The sequence below is a fragment of the Pseudopodoces humilis genome, chromosome 1 (assembly GCF_049639895.1).
Source record: "Pseudopodoces humilis isolate 2021_Gansu_Grassland_sample_001 chromosome 1, ASM4963989v1, whole genome shotgun sequence".
NCBI classification, from domain to species: domain Eukaryota; kingdom Metazoa; phylum Chordata; class Aves; order Passeriformes; family Paridae; genus Pseudopodoces; species Pseudopodoces humilis.
The window spans coordinates 39,624,591-39,639,478 of record NC_142200.1 but is presented as its reverse complement, the minus strand read 5'-3'; positions in this window follow the sequence as shown (position 1 = coordinate 39,639,478).

The following is a 14,888-nucleotide window of genomic DNA, read 5'->3' as shown; positions in this document are numbered from 1 at the left end:
GTTTGTGCTCAGGCAGTGCCAGGGGCCAGCTGAACCACCACAAATTTGCACCTGAAGCCAGGCAGGTTCATGTGTGTGGATACCTGCTCAGTGCAACACTTATGGTATTTAGTCTTGCCCCTCGGGGCTTGCTTCAGCAGCAAGGATCAGCCCACATCCAACAGGTATATTATTTTCAGCCCTGGATAGTTTTGCTTTGGTCATAATACAGGTGGAGAAAATACAGCAAGATGTGTGAAGCAGGATGTGTGAAGAAGTTTTCTCTTCTCAAACATGGTCCCCAGTCACAGAGTTTAAAAAGAAGTTTTCTCAAACATAGCTGTTAAACAGATGTGCTCTCTTCTATTCATGGAACATTGTTCTTAAGACGATATCCTTACACCTGGGAAAGCTGAGCTGGTTTCCAATAGGTTTGAAGGCTTTATTTGAGTTTGTTTCTTTTGTTTGAGGCCCAGAGCTATAGGGCTTGTTGTAGATGACTTGCCCTGGTGGTATGACCTAGAGCTTGCTCCAGGTGGCATGAACAGAGCACTCAGCAGAGCACTGATGTATCAAACACTGAGTAGGCACCCCTGAAATGCTGAATGAGGCACATAGGAAATGTTCTGTGCACCAGGGACTTGATGACATGTGTGGGACATGCAGGCATGCAAGTTTCAACACCTGCAGAGCCTGACATGAGCACAGCCCAGGAATCACTTTAGAGTGCACGCCTGGGGGAGAGGAGGACTGTAATTATGCTTGGAAAGTAGTTATCTTCTGGTTTTTCTGCCTGCCTATTTACTCCATTTGTTCTTTGCTCTAGCTGAGAAGGAATTTCTTAGATGTACCAGTGCAAACTGACATGGCACATTTGCTCAACTACATTAAGCTTTGTTGTAATTTTGTATGTCTTTTACATGTCTTTTTGATTTTTTTTTTTATTTTTTTTTATATGCATCATGGTAAGATTTAGAGGACTTTTAGGATATATGGGGAGTCAGTATGTCACAAGTTTGTCAGTTAATTTCTTTCAAAAGTGTGCGGCAAGTCAGTGGAAAGAAAGTCTCCTTGCCCTGTCCTTCACACAGTAGGTCCTTCCTCTGCCTTCTGGAGTTGCCACCTTCCCCATAAATTCATGGATATGATCATAGAAGGGAAAATTCACAACTGAAGACAGGGAAGACAGAAGAATGAATAGAAGATCCAGCAAGGAAATAGCACAAAAAACAGGCATGGGTGGCTCCTGAAGAAAACAACATCAAAATCATAGCCAAACCAGGAGATGAGCTAAAAAGGAGATGAGCTAAAACCTAGTTCCCTAAGGTTTTAAAGAGGGCAATGTGGGCACTTGGAAACTCACTGAGTTATGACTTTGAAACCCAGACTGGATGTGAAGGCTGCCTCTGCTGTGATACTTGGGACTGGAGCACCTTCAAATTATCTTCTGTCTTCCATTTTAGTTTTGAATTTCCTCAGATTTAAAAGTATGGTCTTCTAGCATCTGTTCAGAAATAAACTGGCTTCTAAATATATATATATATAAAACTCCTTTATTAATCTGAGAGTGGTTACTTCCAAGAAGGAGATTTATACATGTCTACCTTAGGCTGTGGTATATTCAGGACGAACATCTAAACAGTTCCAAAATATATCTCCAGTACTTCTTGGTGGCAGTAACTGCAGCCTTTCACTGTGCTCCAGAAGGAGGGAACAGGTTCAGGTTCTGCAGCTTCATCCTGCTCCTTGTTTTTCTGAAGTCAGTTGACTGTAGAAATTGAGCAGACAACAACTCAGGGGCTTCAGAGTGGACTTGTTTATGCCTTCCTTCTCTCCGAGCATTGTATATTCACAATTGGATTTCAAAATGTAGCTGTCCAAAATATCTCATGTCTGGATATGCTCAGAACAAAATAAGAAATGGCAGAGCCACATTTTACATGGTGCTGTGGTCAGGTTAATAAATCTTGCAAGCTTTCCAAACAGTATGTCATCTTAAATATTGTTACATAGCTTCTGCATCTTCAAAGATTTGCATCCAGTCAGCTGAAAACATGCAAAGACCAGGCTCATTTTCATCTGCAGAATACCAAGTAATGTACCCTAAAAGAATTTGTATTTGTGCCAAAAATATGTACACAGGAATAGTAGCTATATTTTGAAGCTTTAGGTTTGTTTTTTAGCAAACTAACAGAAATGGCTTTGTTTTAAAATCTGCAACCATGCCTATAAAAAAGTATGATACACCAGAAACATTAAAATAGCCTTATAGGAATGCACAGTATGTCTCTGGTGATAATACTAACAGTGTTCCTTGTGCACATAATTTTATTTGCATGACAGGCTAGCAGAGTTCTGCTTCTTTTGATCATATACATGGTGGAAAATTGACCAGATTAATGTTCTCTTGACAAACTGAGATTTTGGATACTCTGATCTGTGTTTTAATGACCAGTGTAAACACATCCTATGTTTTTAGCTGGCAGTGAAATGGCTCTGAAGCTGTAAAGCAGGAATTAAATGCAGGCTGCTTTTGTGATTTTGAGGATAGAAATAAGAGAAAGACGAGCAGTAATTTTAAGGCATTGGTAGAATGTTTCCTAAAATTCAACCACAAACCCCAGGAAAATGTACTTTTATACTTTCTTAAGAAGTGCAGTGTGCTCTGTTCCTTAGGGGAGGAAGTGTGGCTCAGCAGTGCTGTCAGGTAGCAAAGAGCTCTCAACCACCCAGCATTTAATGAAGAGATATCTATCCCCATAAAGGGATAGGTGGCTATGCTTCCTACTGTGAGAAAGCTACCTTTTGTTACTTGAAAGCACTTTTCACTTTTTTCCATAGGTTCAGACAGAAACCTTCCCAGAGTTTTCTGTCCCAGGATTAACTTCCATTTTTGTGACATTGGAGAACTCCATAATTCATGTGGAGAGACAGAAACTAGCTGTGAGGAGTCCAGAGAGTTGTTAAACCTCATTCACAAGGAAATAGGTTTGAATTCCTGGAAAATGCAGGACAATTATTTTGCTGGTTGTCGGACCTAAGCAAACTGAAGAGATCGCAAGGTGTTCTTCCCAGTCCTACAGCGTAGACAATAGTGCCAGTGATGATTTTTCAAGCAAACTCTCCTTGCTCAAAATAGGCACATCCATGTTTTCAGGATCTGAGGCAGGATGCAGTGAAGACAGGGTAAGAAGGAGAATATTCTCCCATAATGAACAGAAAACCTGCACTGATCTCCAGAATGATGAAATAGAGAAGATCTTCCTGAGGTACTGGCAGGAGCAAACAGAAGCTATAGCCTCTTCACTACATCTGAGACAGGGAGATAGTTTTCATTTATTATTACCTACTGTTGATGGTGTCATACTGCAACATGCATGTACTCTGGAGTTTCTAGTATCATTGTGGCCTTGAGAATGGTGAATTAAAGATTTAATATAATAAGTTTACTAGATGATCTACTGGCAGTGCTAATTTTCAGTGGAGAAAAAGGAAGTTTTCAATTCTTTCTAAATTTAGAAGACAATAGATCTGAAAGACAGACACTAATTCTGTGGTGTAGGTTTTGAACTTTGCAGTCATGTAGTTTGCTATTTTTAATTTACATTCAAGTCATTTAGATTCAATTTTGAGGACAGAAAGCAGATTAGAAATCCACAGTGTGGTTTCAAACGTTTCTTTGAAGTTAAATTTGGCTCATGTGGTTAATGCTACTGGGTTTTGTTGCTCAAACTGTCTGATGAGTTTCTTAAGTAGATTTAGTGAAAATCATTGCTTAAAACACAGTTCTCCCTAGAAGAACTATAAAAACAAAACAGATTAAATAATTATTAAGAGGGAAAAATAATACTAAAGAATCTAACTATACTTAATAAGATAGAAAGTTATGGAAACTATTTTAATGATGTCTTTTCCAGTTATTTAGGAAGAAGAGAACATTGAAACCCAAGTAATTATTATTACTACTTCAGGATTTGGGGCTAGCTTTAAGGGGAGAAAATTGGAGGTTCTAAAAATTTGGCAAAAAAAAATACATCTTATTATGAAAATAAACAAATGCTACTATCTACACTTTGTGTGTTAGAACAGCAAGCTGTAGGACATTTAGTGAAAGAGAACAAAATGACACAGTGCTTGTATGTCACGTTGGTACTGGTGCCCTGCCTGAAAGCTCATGGCCCACTGTCACCTCAGCCCAGGAAGGAACAGCACCATTAACTGCAAAATAACTTCATTGCAAGTAAAATCCCTTTTGGTGGAACTGTGTGAGATATGGGATTATAATTGTTACAGCTGTTGTGTTCACTAGGAGACTAGTGTGTTTCACTGTGTGAAAGCACAGCTGCAGGTTGGACAGTTAGAAGTGGGTTGAGGGATGAGAGAGATTTCCTTCACAAACCCAAGAGAGTCTGTGTCTTTGTTCCCCATTACTACAGACCTGCTTAATTCTGACTGCACCATAAAAGAAAAACACATAAAAGTACATTTTAACTTCTAGAGTATTCAATTTCTTCCTTACCTCCTTCACATAGAAAAACTTATTACTCTACTGTCCCATGAATCAGTTTGTCCCCCTATATTTTTCATTACTGGAAAACCAAAATTAAAGTCCTTATCAAAATTTAAGACTTCCTTGCCTTCACTGCAGGCTTCTTAATATAAAAAACCTTACTCTCTAGGTATGTGTACTCACAGCAAGTAAAAAATTCCAGAACAATGTTTTTGATCAGAATTTAGCAACCACATTTGGATGCTTTCCTGCTTTACAACACTTGGTAAGGTACTAAATCAGATGGATGAGTGAGTGACTTTGAATGTCTGTCACACATCATAACAGGGACATGGAATTAAGAGCAAGCTCAGTAAAAGTGGTTTGTTCCGGTGCCATTTTATAGGTGTGGCAAAGGGCTTGTTTACATAATCCAGAGGCAAATGGGAAATACCCCAGCTGGCAGGGACAGTTCCTTCACAGGCAGAACCAACAACTGGCAGAATTGTTACGATCAGCTATATAGGAAAATCCCTGAAAATGAAGGTGGATATTTGTACAGATCCATACACACATTCCATTTGCTTTTTTCTTTTTTCCTTTTAATTTTTTAATATAATGTGTTTAAGTGCATGCCATGTGGACATTTGACTGTTTCCTGCTAACAGTATATATATGCTGCCTGTGATCATTACCCTGGAACAGGAAAATTGGAACTTAGAAAGGATTTTGTTAATAAGCCTTTCCTAAATGACACTTTTACAGTCCACCTCTCAAAGGAGTACAGTGCCAACTTTGTTGTGAGGCAGATGGTAGTGAAAAAGGTGGATGTGACTCTGATCATTTAGCAGGGAAATTAATTTATGTGGTAGTAACCAGCCTCCAAATTGGGTTTATTGGCTCATTACAGTTTCTCCAAAACGCCAAAGCTTTATGTTTTAAAGAAGCTGAAGGTTATTTTCAGGATATTTGAGAGAAAGGGAGAAAGAAAGAAAGAAAGAGAGAGAAAGAGGAGAAAATTTATTGAATTATGAGGATCTGTATTAAAGGTAAGATGACAACTTTAAGCAAATTTCAATGGAGGACTTGGCAGATAAGACAGAGAATGTTGAAGAAATTCTCCTGTCTGGTATTGAAATGCATCTTTATCCACCTTTCACTGCTGTAGTATGAATGTTCTTAGATTATTAGCATTGTCCTTTTGGAATTGATACATCTTCATTGCACAAAGTAAATGAAATGCACCCTGGTCTAGCATTACAACATATAGATATTACCCTATTTTTTTTAATAAACAAAAAATGCGGATGTCCTTATAGCAGATTAACTCTGTATCTATTTAGTATACTAAAGCAAGTAAATTTGGGATAAAACTTGGACAGCAAAATGGAGATCATGCTTTATGTTTCAGAATTTTATGTCAGCTGGATAATCCTTATATTATCTCTGCTTGTGGCATTCTATGGCCAGCCCATCATTATCCTAAGGACAATTAGGAGCCTTTACTACCAGCCTGCCTGAGGAAACAATGGTGTTCCTAGATTTGGTGCTTTAAACTTTATTGCTTCCCTTCCTTCAAAGTAATTATTTGTGCATGTAAATTACCTACTCTGAAAAGGTTTTATGTAATGCATTACAGTATGCACTCTGATGAGATTTGTAAAAAATTCCTTAAAATTTAGTTCTGAAGTTTTATTAGGATGCTATAGTCAACTGTTATCTCTAGTAATTATTTGACATTTCATGAAATATGCTACAATTGCAAGGCTAATGAAACTGTAGTTTGTGACTTGGTTTTAGATATCTTTCCTTACACTCATGTTGGGAGAACCTTAAAGATCATCTAGTTTCAATCCCCTGATAGGGACAGGGACACATTTCACTAGACCAGAAACTACTCCTAGTTTGAATCCATTACCCTTTATCCTGTCACCACATGCTCTTGTAAACATTCTCTCTTCATCCTTCTTGCAGGCTTCCTTCAGACACTGGAAGCCACAATTGGGTCTCTCTGAAGCCTTCTCTTCTCCAGGACAAATAATCCCAAATCTCTCAGCATTTCCTCATTGGAGGGGTCTTCCTTCCCTCTAATCGTATTGGTGGCCTCCTCTGACCTTTCTTCAATGGATCCATGTCCTTCCTGTGCTGGGGACCCCAGAGCTGGACAACACTGCAAGTGGGGTCTCACCAGCATTTAGTTTGTGTTTAACTCAGTAGAAATTATTTGAGTAGTATAAAATTATTTTCTAATGGATTTTTTCAAGAACAAGTGGTATTTTAATCTTTCTATTTTTATCACAGTATTTTTTTTTAACTTTTAACATGGGGTGTAGACTTTACAAATATTAGCTGTTTGTATCCAGGCACACCTGCACAGAAGCACAAGTCATGATGTGGGTCATACTCCCAGATTAGGATAACCCCTTCATATCAGTTGGATGGGCTTTTTATAGATCCTACACTACAGCCTGAAATTTGCAGTATACACATGATTGTGCTTTCCACTTGAAACAGGGGCACTCTCATGGTTGCTTTGTTTTCATTCTGTGAACTTATATTTATCCTCAGAAAAAGAATCACAGAAAACTTTCAAAAGAAACAAGATGATGAGAGCCAGAAGCTTGGGGGAGTTTGTGGCTTTTGAAACTTGAAGGAAGGGCTACTTGTATTGTCAGGTGACTTGAGGTTCCTTTTTAGATAATGAACAAAAATTTCTGATGCTTTTTGAAAGTGGGAATGTTGCATAGAAGCTCATATGTGTCTTTGATTGCATTTCAGTCCTGTACTAATACTCATTTTCTCCAGAACAGATTGTCTGTAATTAGTCGAAATAAATACTGCTATGGAGTTTAGGATATCCTCCAGAAAGACTTGGCTAGTCTTCCCAAATTAAGGCTTCCCAAATCCTGAACTGAGACTTAAAATAGTCCTCCCTAATCATGGGGATATTTATATTTGACAGCTCAACCTTGTTTGACATGGAAGTTTTCAAGGCTTATGCTTCTAGTCCGCTTTTCTAAAAGTTGTCTGCACTTCATACTGTTTTTCCAGTCTGATTTGGTTTCTCATAAAGTCTCACATGTGGGATGTACAAAACAAGCTGCAATCACTTTATGTAGCAAATGATTGTGGTAAAAGCTGTGCCAAAGCTCAGAGTTCAGAGCATCTCTGAACACAAAGAAGGTGCACACCTTCTTTGCAGAAAACTATCCCCTCCCATGGTATTACAAAGAGGAAAGTTTTTTTTCTCCAGTTCTGCAGATGTATATCAAAGTGGTTGAGGTAATCAAGATACGTTGGATTCATAACTACAAGAATTTCCTCTCTGCTGGTTAGGCTTTTCATTCAATTACAGCCTATTTCTTCCTTGATTTATGTTGGAGACTCTCTACCTGTTCCAGTTGCCTGACTTCTTCCAAGCATCAACATGGTTGTAAACTTCTGAAGGGAAATTAGAGGCAAAAGAATGACATATAAAGCCTGATGAAGTGAAATGGAGCAAAGAAAAATAAGGGCTTCTTATCAAATGGGTTTTGATAGCACAACTGGAGTGTGGAGTATCTCCCTGTGAAAGTGGCAGTAGTCCAGTTATCTGAATAAAATGCAGTTGTGGTGTAGATGAGCCCCTCTTGCAGCATCACACTTCTCTCCTCCTTGCCTGTAATTACAGGCTGACTTTGAACGCTAGGATATGAGTGTCTCCAGGTGCTGAGGTAGAATCTTGAGGAATCCAGTAACAAGCAACCAAAACACAGCAGGTAACAGTTGACACTTCAAGGTGGAAAAAATGCAAATGAAAGGGCCTGTTCCACGAAATGCCGCAGGTTTTCTTTTTCCTCTGAATCTATGGCACTTGTAAGTGTTCACTGCTTACAAAAGATAAATGGGTCTATGATACCATACTCAGAGATTCCCATGGGAACATTTTGTGGGATGGTATAATTGATATCACCCTGAGTGTGAACCCTCTGGACCAAAAAGTCTACACACTCCTTCCCAATTTAATTTCTTTCCTGTTCAAATGCTGATCTGATTGAGTACCTGGAATACTATATTCTCATTTGATCATTAAAAAAAATAAATAGAAAGGAACCAAGCACTTTAAATGGTTTCTAAAAATCCCATACACCATATCTTTGATGATTGTAATTTTAATAGATTATCTTTTAGTTGATAAACTGTAGCATTTCATAAAGCCTAGATCACACTTTTTGGAGTCGTGTAGTAGACATTGCCACTCCAGGTTTTAAGTGACTATTTGAAGCATATCAAAGACAGATTTTCAGAAAATGGCAACATTTTGTCTGGAAAGACTGGAAGGCTGAGAAAATTTGAATTGTTTAACCCGGAGAAGAGAAGGCTTCAGGGTGTCCTAACTGAGGATCTAAAGGGAGACACAAGAATGATGGAGAGAGGCAATTTACAAGAGTGTGTAGTGACACAACAAGGGGCAATGGCTTCAAAATGAAAGAGGGTTGATTTAGGTTAGATATTAGAGAGAAATTCTTTACTGTGAGGATGGTAAGGGACTGGAATAGGTTGCCCAGAGAAGCTGTCAATGGCATGGGGGAAATAATTAGATTATCTTTAAGGTCAGTTCCAGCTCAGGCCATTCTAGGATTCATTGAAGTGAGATGTGTTTCTCCTCATGCTTCACAGTGTTCCAGGTCTAGGTGTGCAAACATGTGAGGAAGACATGCAGAATGAGATGGGTACCTTGCTAATATTGTGGGGATCTCTGTGCAACACATTAGAGCAGTTCTCTGTAGACCCACTGTGTGACTGCCATGACTGGTGCAATGCAAGAGCTTGTAGGATGACATTTACCAGAATATCTAATTTCCAGTTCTTTAAGCCTCGTTTCTTACATGCATTTGGTTTGCCTTAGCACTAGAGTCTGTCACAAGACATGTTCTGGGAAGATTATGTGGTTCAGGACAAAACGTGATTTGAACTTGATCCTTGTGCAGGTACTGTGCTTCAATAACATCTGCCAGGCTACCCCTGAAGATGAAGTGTCAGCTGCTACGGGAACCACACTCCAGAGTGGCTCTGCAGAACTCTAACTGGTGTCCTGAAGTGCTGGCAGTGGGCCAGCTCAAAAGAGCTCAGCTAGCTCTGTGCATTTTCTGCCCCATAAATTCTTGGGGATCTCTAACTGTTCCTGGTATCCTGCTGTACTAACAGTCAATTCCTTTTAGCAATACCCACATTAGGTCTTCCCCCATCTGACTATTGCTTGTGCCCTAGTCCTAAATCACAGAGTTTGCATTAGTATCTTTGAAGTTAATTTTATTTCTTTAACCCCAAGAAAATTAACCAGGTTTTTTCATTGTTAGGGCCATGCAGTATTAAAATCCTTAAGCCTGAGTATTTATTTACCTGGTGTATAAGGTTGACTGTTTGCTGACATTAGGAAAGACATGGGAGTCCATTTGTTAGTAAGGGTTTTTGTATATATCCTGGCTTCATAAATTCTTGACTGTCAATCACCCATTTTCTTGGCTCATTACACAAACCATTTCTTAAGGCTCACCACAGCAGGAATTGTTTTCATTTTTGTTCTGCTAATGGAACCTGATTTGGAAAAACTCAATGGGAATCATTTAAGGAGCCTTAGCTTCAAATGGAAAATATGAAACAATTTATTTCCCATTGGGGAAAAATGTGGGTTGGAGAAAGAAAAAGGCAGCAAAAGAAAGAAATGGAGATAGATATAGAATCACAACTCAGTCCAGAGTATGAGAGCCTGAAACACTGCAGGAGTAATCCAGGTAATGAACCAACAGTCTGAGAAACCCACAGGGAGTTTCTAAAACATTTTGTCTTTGGAGAAGATAAAAATAATTTCCATAAGAATTATGTTCATGGGCTTATAACCAACACAAAGATCATATACTATATTTTCAGCCAACTCTTTCTCCAGTGTGGCTGAATAGAAAGTAAAGCCCTTCTCTCAGATAAAGGATGTTGTTCTGCAGCTCATACAGCAGAAATATGGTTGTTTCAAGTCCTGTTGTCACCACGCTATAAAGGATTGCTCTCTATCTTTGATAGACAGCAGTATATGCAGGTGACAACATCACTACAATGTTTGGTTTGTTCAGAGTTGAGTCTGACAAATAATTTATAACTCTTCTCAAAAAATTCAGTATAAATAACAAAACTTTCCTCTCTTAATAAATTTTCCACAAAATCTTCTATGAGGTTTTTTTAATTTTTTTTTTTTTGTAAATATTCCTTAGAATATGGGAAGCAGAATAACCAGAACACTCTTTATTTGCACTCATTATTATCAGTTTATGAGTATAATTTTTTTTTAGGTTCATGGATATTCACAACTGTGATATCAAAACTCCTTCCATCAACAAATTTTTGCTTCCAGTGATTAAGTCTCAGGATAACAAGTTGGGAAAACATCACAGTTCTAAGGGTTATAAAATTGTGGTTAAATGGTTGCATTATTACCAGTGAAAACAAAGTACAGCATTTGGTATAACTGGGTTGTCAAGTGCTTAATCCATTGTTCTTGTGAATTACTACGCTTTTTTTTAAAAACAAAAAATAAAATATGGAAGCACTGAAAATAGCATGTAGTGCAGCCAGAACTTGAATGCTAAACTGGCAGGCCAGATGAAACTGGTGCTAAAAGCAAAGCAATGAGCACTGAAATATTTAAATCCTTCTCTTAAAAGGGTGGTTGGAGACCATGAGAAAAAGTTTACAAAGATCTCAGTCCACACCCTCTGCACTGCTTTCTGGTCAATGTATAAGGCCAAGCAGGAATTTTTCCAGGCTCTAAAAAATGGGAATTTCTCCATGTCCAGCCCCACCTCTTGACTGCCACATCTGACTCTCAGCTTCCTTGGTGAGGGCCTCCTTGCAGCTCTTCATAGTGGCAAGGTTCTTCAGAGTTTCTTTGGACCATGACACTTCTAAAAACACCCCAGCCATCAAGTTTCTGCATTCAGCAATCCAGATGGATTGAGATTGGATCCAGAGTTGAGGGTACAAGATAATTAACCTTGAAATCTGTTTCCATCCTCTTACTTTGAAGTCCCCACAACTGTCAGAAAGCACAGGTAGAGATACTGCTTAAAATATGATCAAATACTTTTTATTGCCTAATGCAACCAAGGTCATTCACTCTGGAATACCTGCTGTAGCCATGGAAAGATGTGTTGCCTAAGGGTTTGAACTGAAGGAGAAAGAGTTTGCAAAACTCAGTTATACTGATATTAATAGAATACAGCCAGATGGTGCAGTCATCAATAATCTAAAAATATCCCTGGTGCATAGTCAAAAGCAAAGTAGCATGAAAATTAAAGTAAAAAAATTGCACTCACCAATAATGTCCTAAAAAACCTTTAATGACATCCTGTGTTTGCTGAAAGGTCAGTGCATAGAGACAGTGGAAGTCTTTAGCTATGAGAAGTCATTAAAAGAGAATCTTACCCATTACCTACCTGGCTGATTTTAATGTTGTGCTCTTAAGCAAGTAAGTTAGAATAAATACTTCAATCAGTGGCTTTAAATGACACCAAATTTTTGTTAAAAACATGCAGTCATCCCTCTGTATACCTGGCCCACTAATGAGTCAAAAATTCCTGTGACAAGCCTGATTCATCACTTCTGTGTGGGTTTTGATATTGTTTCTAAAACCTTCTTCAGAAAAGGCAAAAATTTACCATTCTGGTATGGTCCTATTTATGCAACTATTGACAACTGTCTTAAGATAGAGTGGTAATCAAAATAATTCTCATCAAAATCTGAATATGTGTAGTTATGTTTATACATAAAGCTATGAGAGTATCATAACTAATACATACACATATATATATATATATATATATATATATGAGAGTTGCTCAAGTTATTTATATATATATATACACATGTATGCATACATATACATGTATTTGTGAGCAGTGATCCACCCTGCCATCTGCATAGAAATAGCTCTAGACCTCAGCTGCTACATTTTTGCATTACTGTGAACCTCTCCATTTAAGACTCTGGTTGACCGCTGAATTAAAGAAAGCAAAATAAGCACTAAGCAATAAGCACAATATTTATTTCAATGTTTATTTAAATGCTAATAAGATTTTTAATATTTTTATAGAAATTTATGAGGAAGTAGTCCTTGTTTAAGTCTTAGCAATTAGTTAATGCAAGGTTTAAATTCAACAATATTAACTAAGGGAAAAAATATACACGTGTATTTTTTAAAACCCTTACCTGGGATGATCTAGAATTTTGATTTTCTCTAGGCCCAGGGGAGGAAATGCCACCAAAAATAAATCAATTTTCATTCTGCTAATCCCCAAAGAAAAAGGCTGATACAGTACATTTTTATTTTGTGCACATAAGCTATTTCTCACTAACTCAGTCTTTTTATAGGACATGGCAAAAGTAGGATGGGTTTTGTTGGTGTTTTTCTTTCCCCCACAGGTATTCCCTAGCAATGGATTTGGGAGCCTTTGTTCTATGCAAAGTCAAAAATCTCCTGCATGCCTTCAGAGATCTACATGCACAGGCTCTATAAAAGAAATAGTACATGGAATTTCTCAGGGCATGTCAGCTTTTATAAAACTGTGCATTTCTTCAGTAACAAGAGAAGCAAATGAAAAAAGACATGGCAGGAGATTATACTTGTCAAGTGGAAGAAATAGCACAACTGCCTGCCACAAAGCCACCTCAGCCCCACCACTGCCTATATAGCTCAAAGAGATAACTCAAACCAACAGTACTTGAAATGGTAATATACAGGAAAGACTTGATAAATCTTCAGAGCAGGAGATCATCTAAAGATTTTTTTCCTTGGTTTTGGAGATTTTCTGGGGGAGGGGGGCTTTGTTTTGTTTTCATTTTTCACTTGTTTGGTTTTGGTTTTGTCTTGGCTCACTTTCCCTCCATGTTCTGTTCTAACAACCTTCTCAGATTTCCCTTTTCCAAAGCAGCTCTGGGCTGGGTTGCTGGCACCACGTGGGCTTGCTTTGTCAGTGGTGGCTTTTCTACAGTATGGAAAAGCGTTATTTTAGGGGGAGCAGGCACCATGAAAATGGGAAGTGAGATGGAGGTAGGATGTAAAGTTTGGGGTGTTCTAGAAATGGCACTAGATGTAGAATACTCCCATACATGACCATAAGAAATGCCCAAATTATTAAAGTAAAACCCCCCATTTTTAAAAGGCTTGTTAGCTGCTGAGAATAAAAGCATTTGAAGGAGATGTGTAAACAAGGCCTACTTTTGCTCAAGAGAGCAGGCAACTAAGACAAGGTATTCTGCTCAGCCTCATGTCTCACTAGAGGTTTATATTATAGAAATTCAGCAACATCAGAAGCATGTATAAGAATGTGATCTGTGCTGATTTTTCATTGGTCTAACCAACAGTTGAATCTGGCTCAGATTTATATAGTTCTAATCTTCAACAGTTGTTTCTTGGAATGATATTTATTTATTTTCCTCATAGCTATTCACTCCTTAAACAATTTCAGAGTAGATAGGAACAACCCTAAATCACACTGAAAGACTAGCAACAACTGAAATGAAGGTAAAATATATAATTTTTATAAACCTTTATTTATTTTTTGCACAGAAACAAGACTAGAGGTGTTGTGACTGTTCTTAGAGTACAATTCTTCAGCAGCAATAAAACCTGAAACTTCTTTTCTGTGTTACCCAAAAAAAAATTCAAAGGGCCAAAATATCCTCATTACCAGAATCCTGTAATCAAACACTCATAGCACCCATGAGTGATACTCAGAAAACATTTGGATTTATATGTTAAAAACATTAAAAGGAACACATTACAATTTTTGTTTTTTTTTTTTTTTTTAAAGGAAATTAAAACCAATTTGTTTCAAAGCAATTCATTGAGAAAGCCTGAACACCAATATGGTGTTGGGCCTGTTTTATGCTTCCCTTTTTTTCAGACAGCTGGTGATACCCATGTTTCTATGAATAATTTTTTATTCATGCTCACTTCAGGAATGATTTCTGAAGTTAGCAGTGGTACTTGTGAAGGAAAATCACTTTTGAGCATCCAGCTTTTAAGGATAAATTTTTCAAAGGCACATAAGTGACTTAGGATCCTACACTAATTTTCAAAAGTGATTTAAGCCCTCCTAGCCTAGTTTCCTGACAACCAGAAAGATTTAGGATTTGAAGGGATTTATTTAGATGGTTTTCAGCATTGTTTGGCAGACATGCACAACACAACTCCTCGACCGCTCACAGCTTGGAATTGCAGCACCAACTTGAGTGTCTGTTTGCAGCTTGGGATCCCTACATGGGAATTGCTAAGCTTGTAAGAAAGGGATTTTCAGCTTTTTAAGGCAAACAGCTGAGCGAGGAAGCTGCCTGAATTAGCCAATAGTGCAAGGCTGAAGAATGGGGCTTATGTGTCTGAGCAACTGAT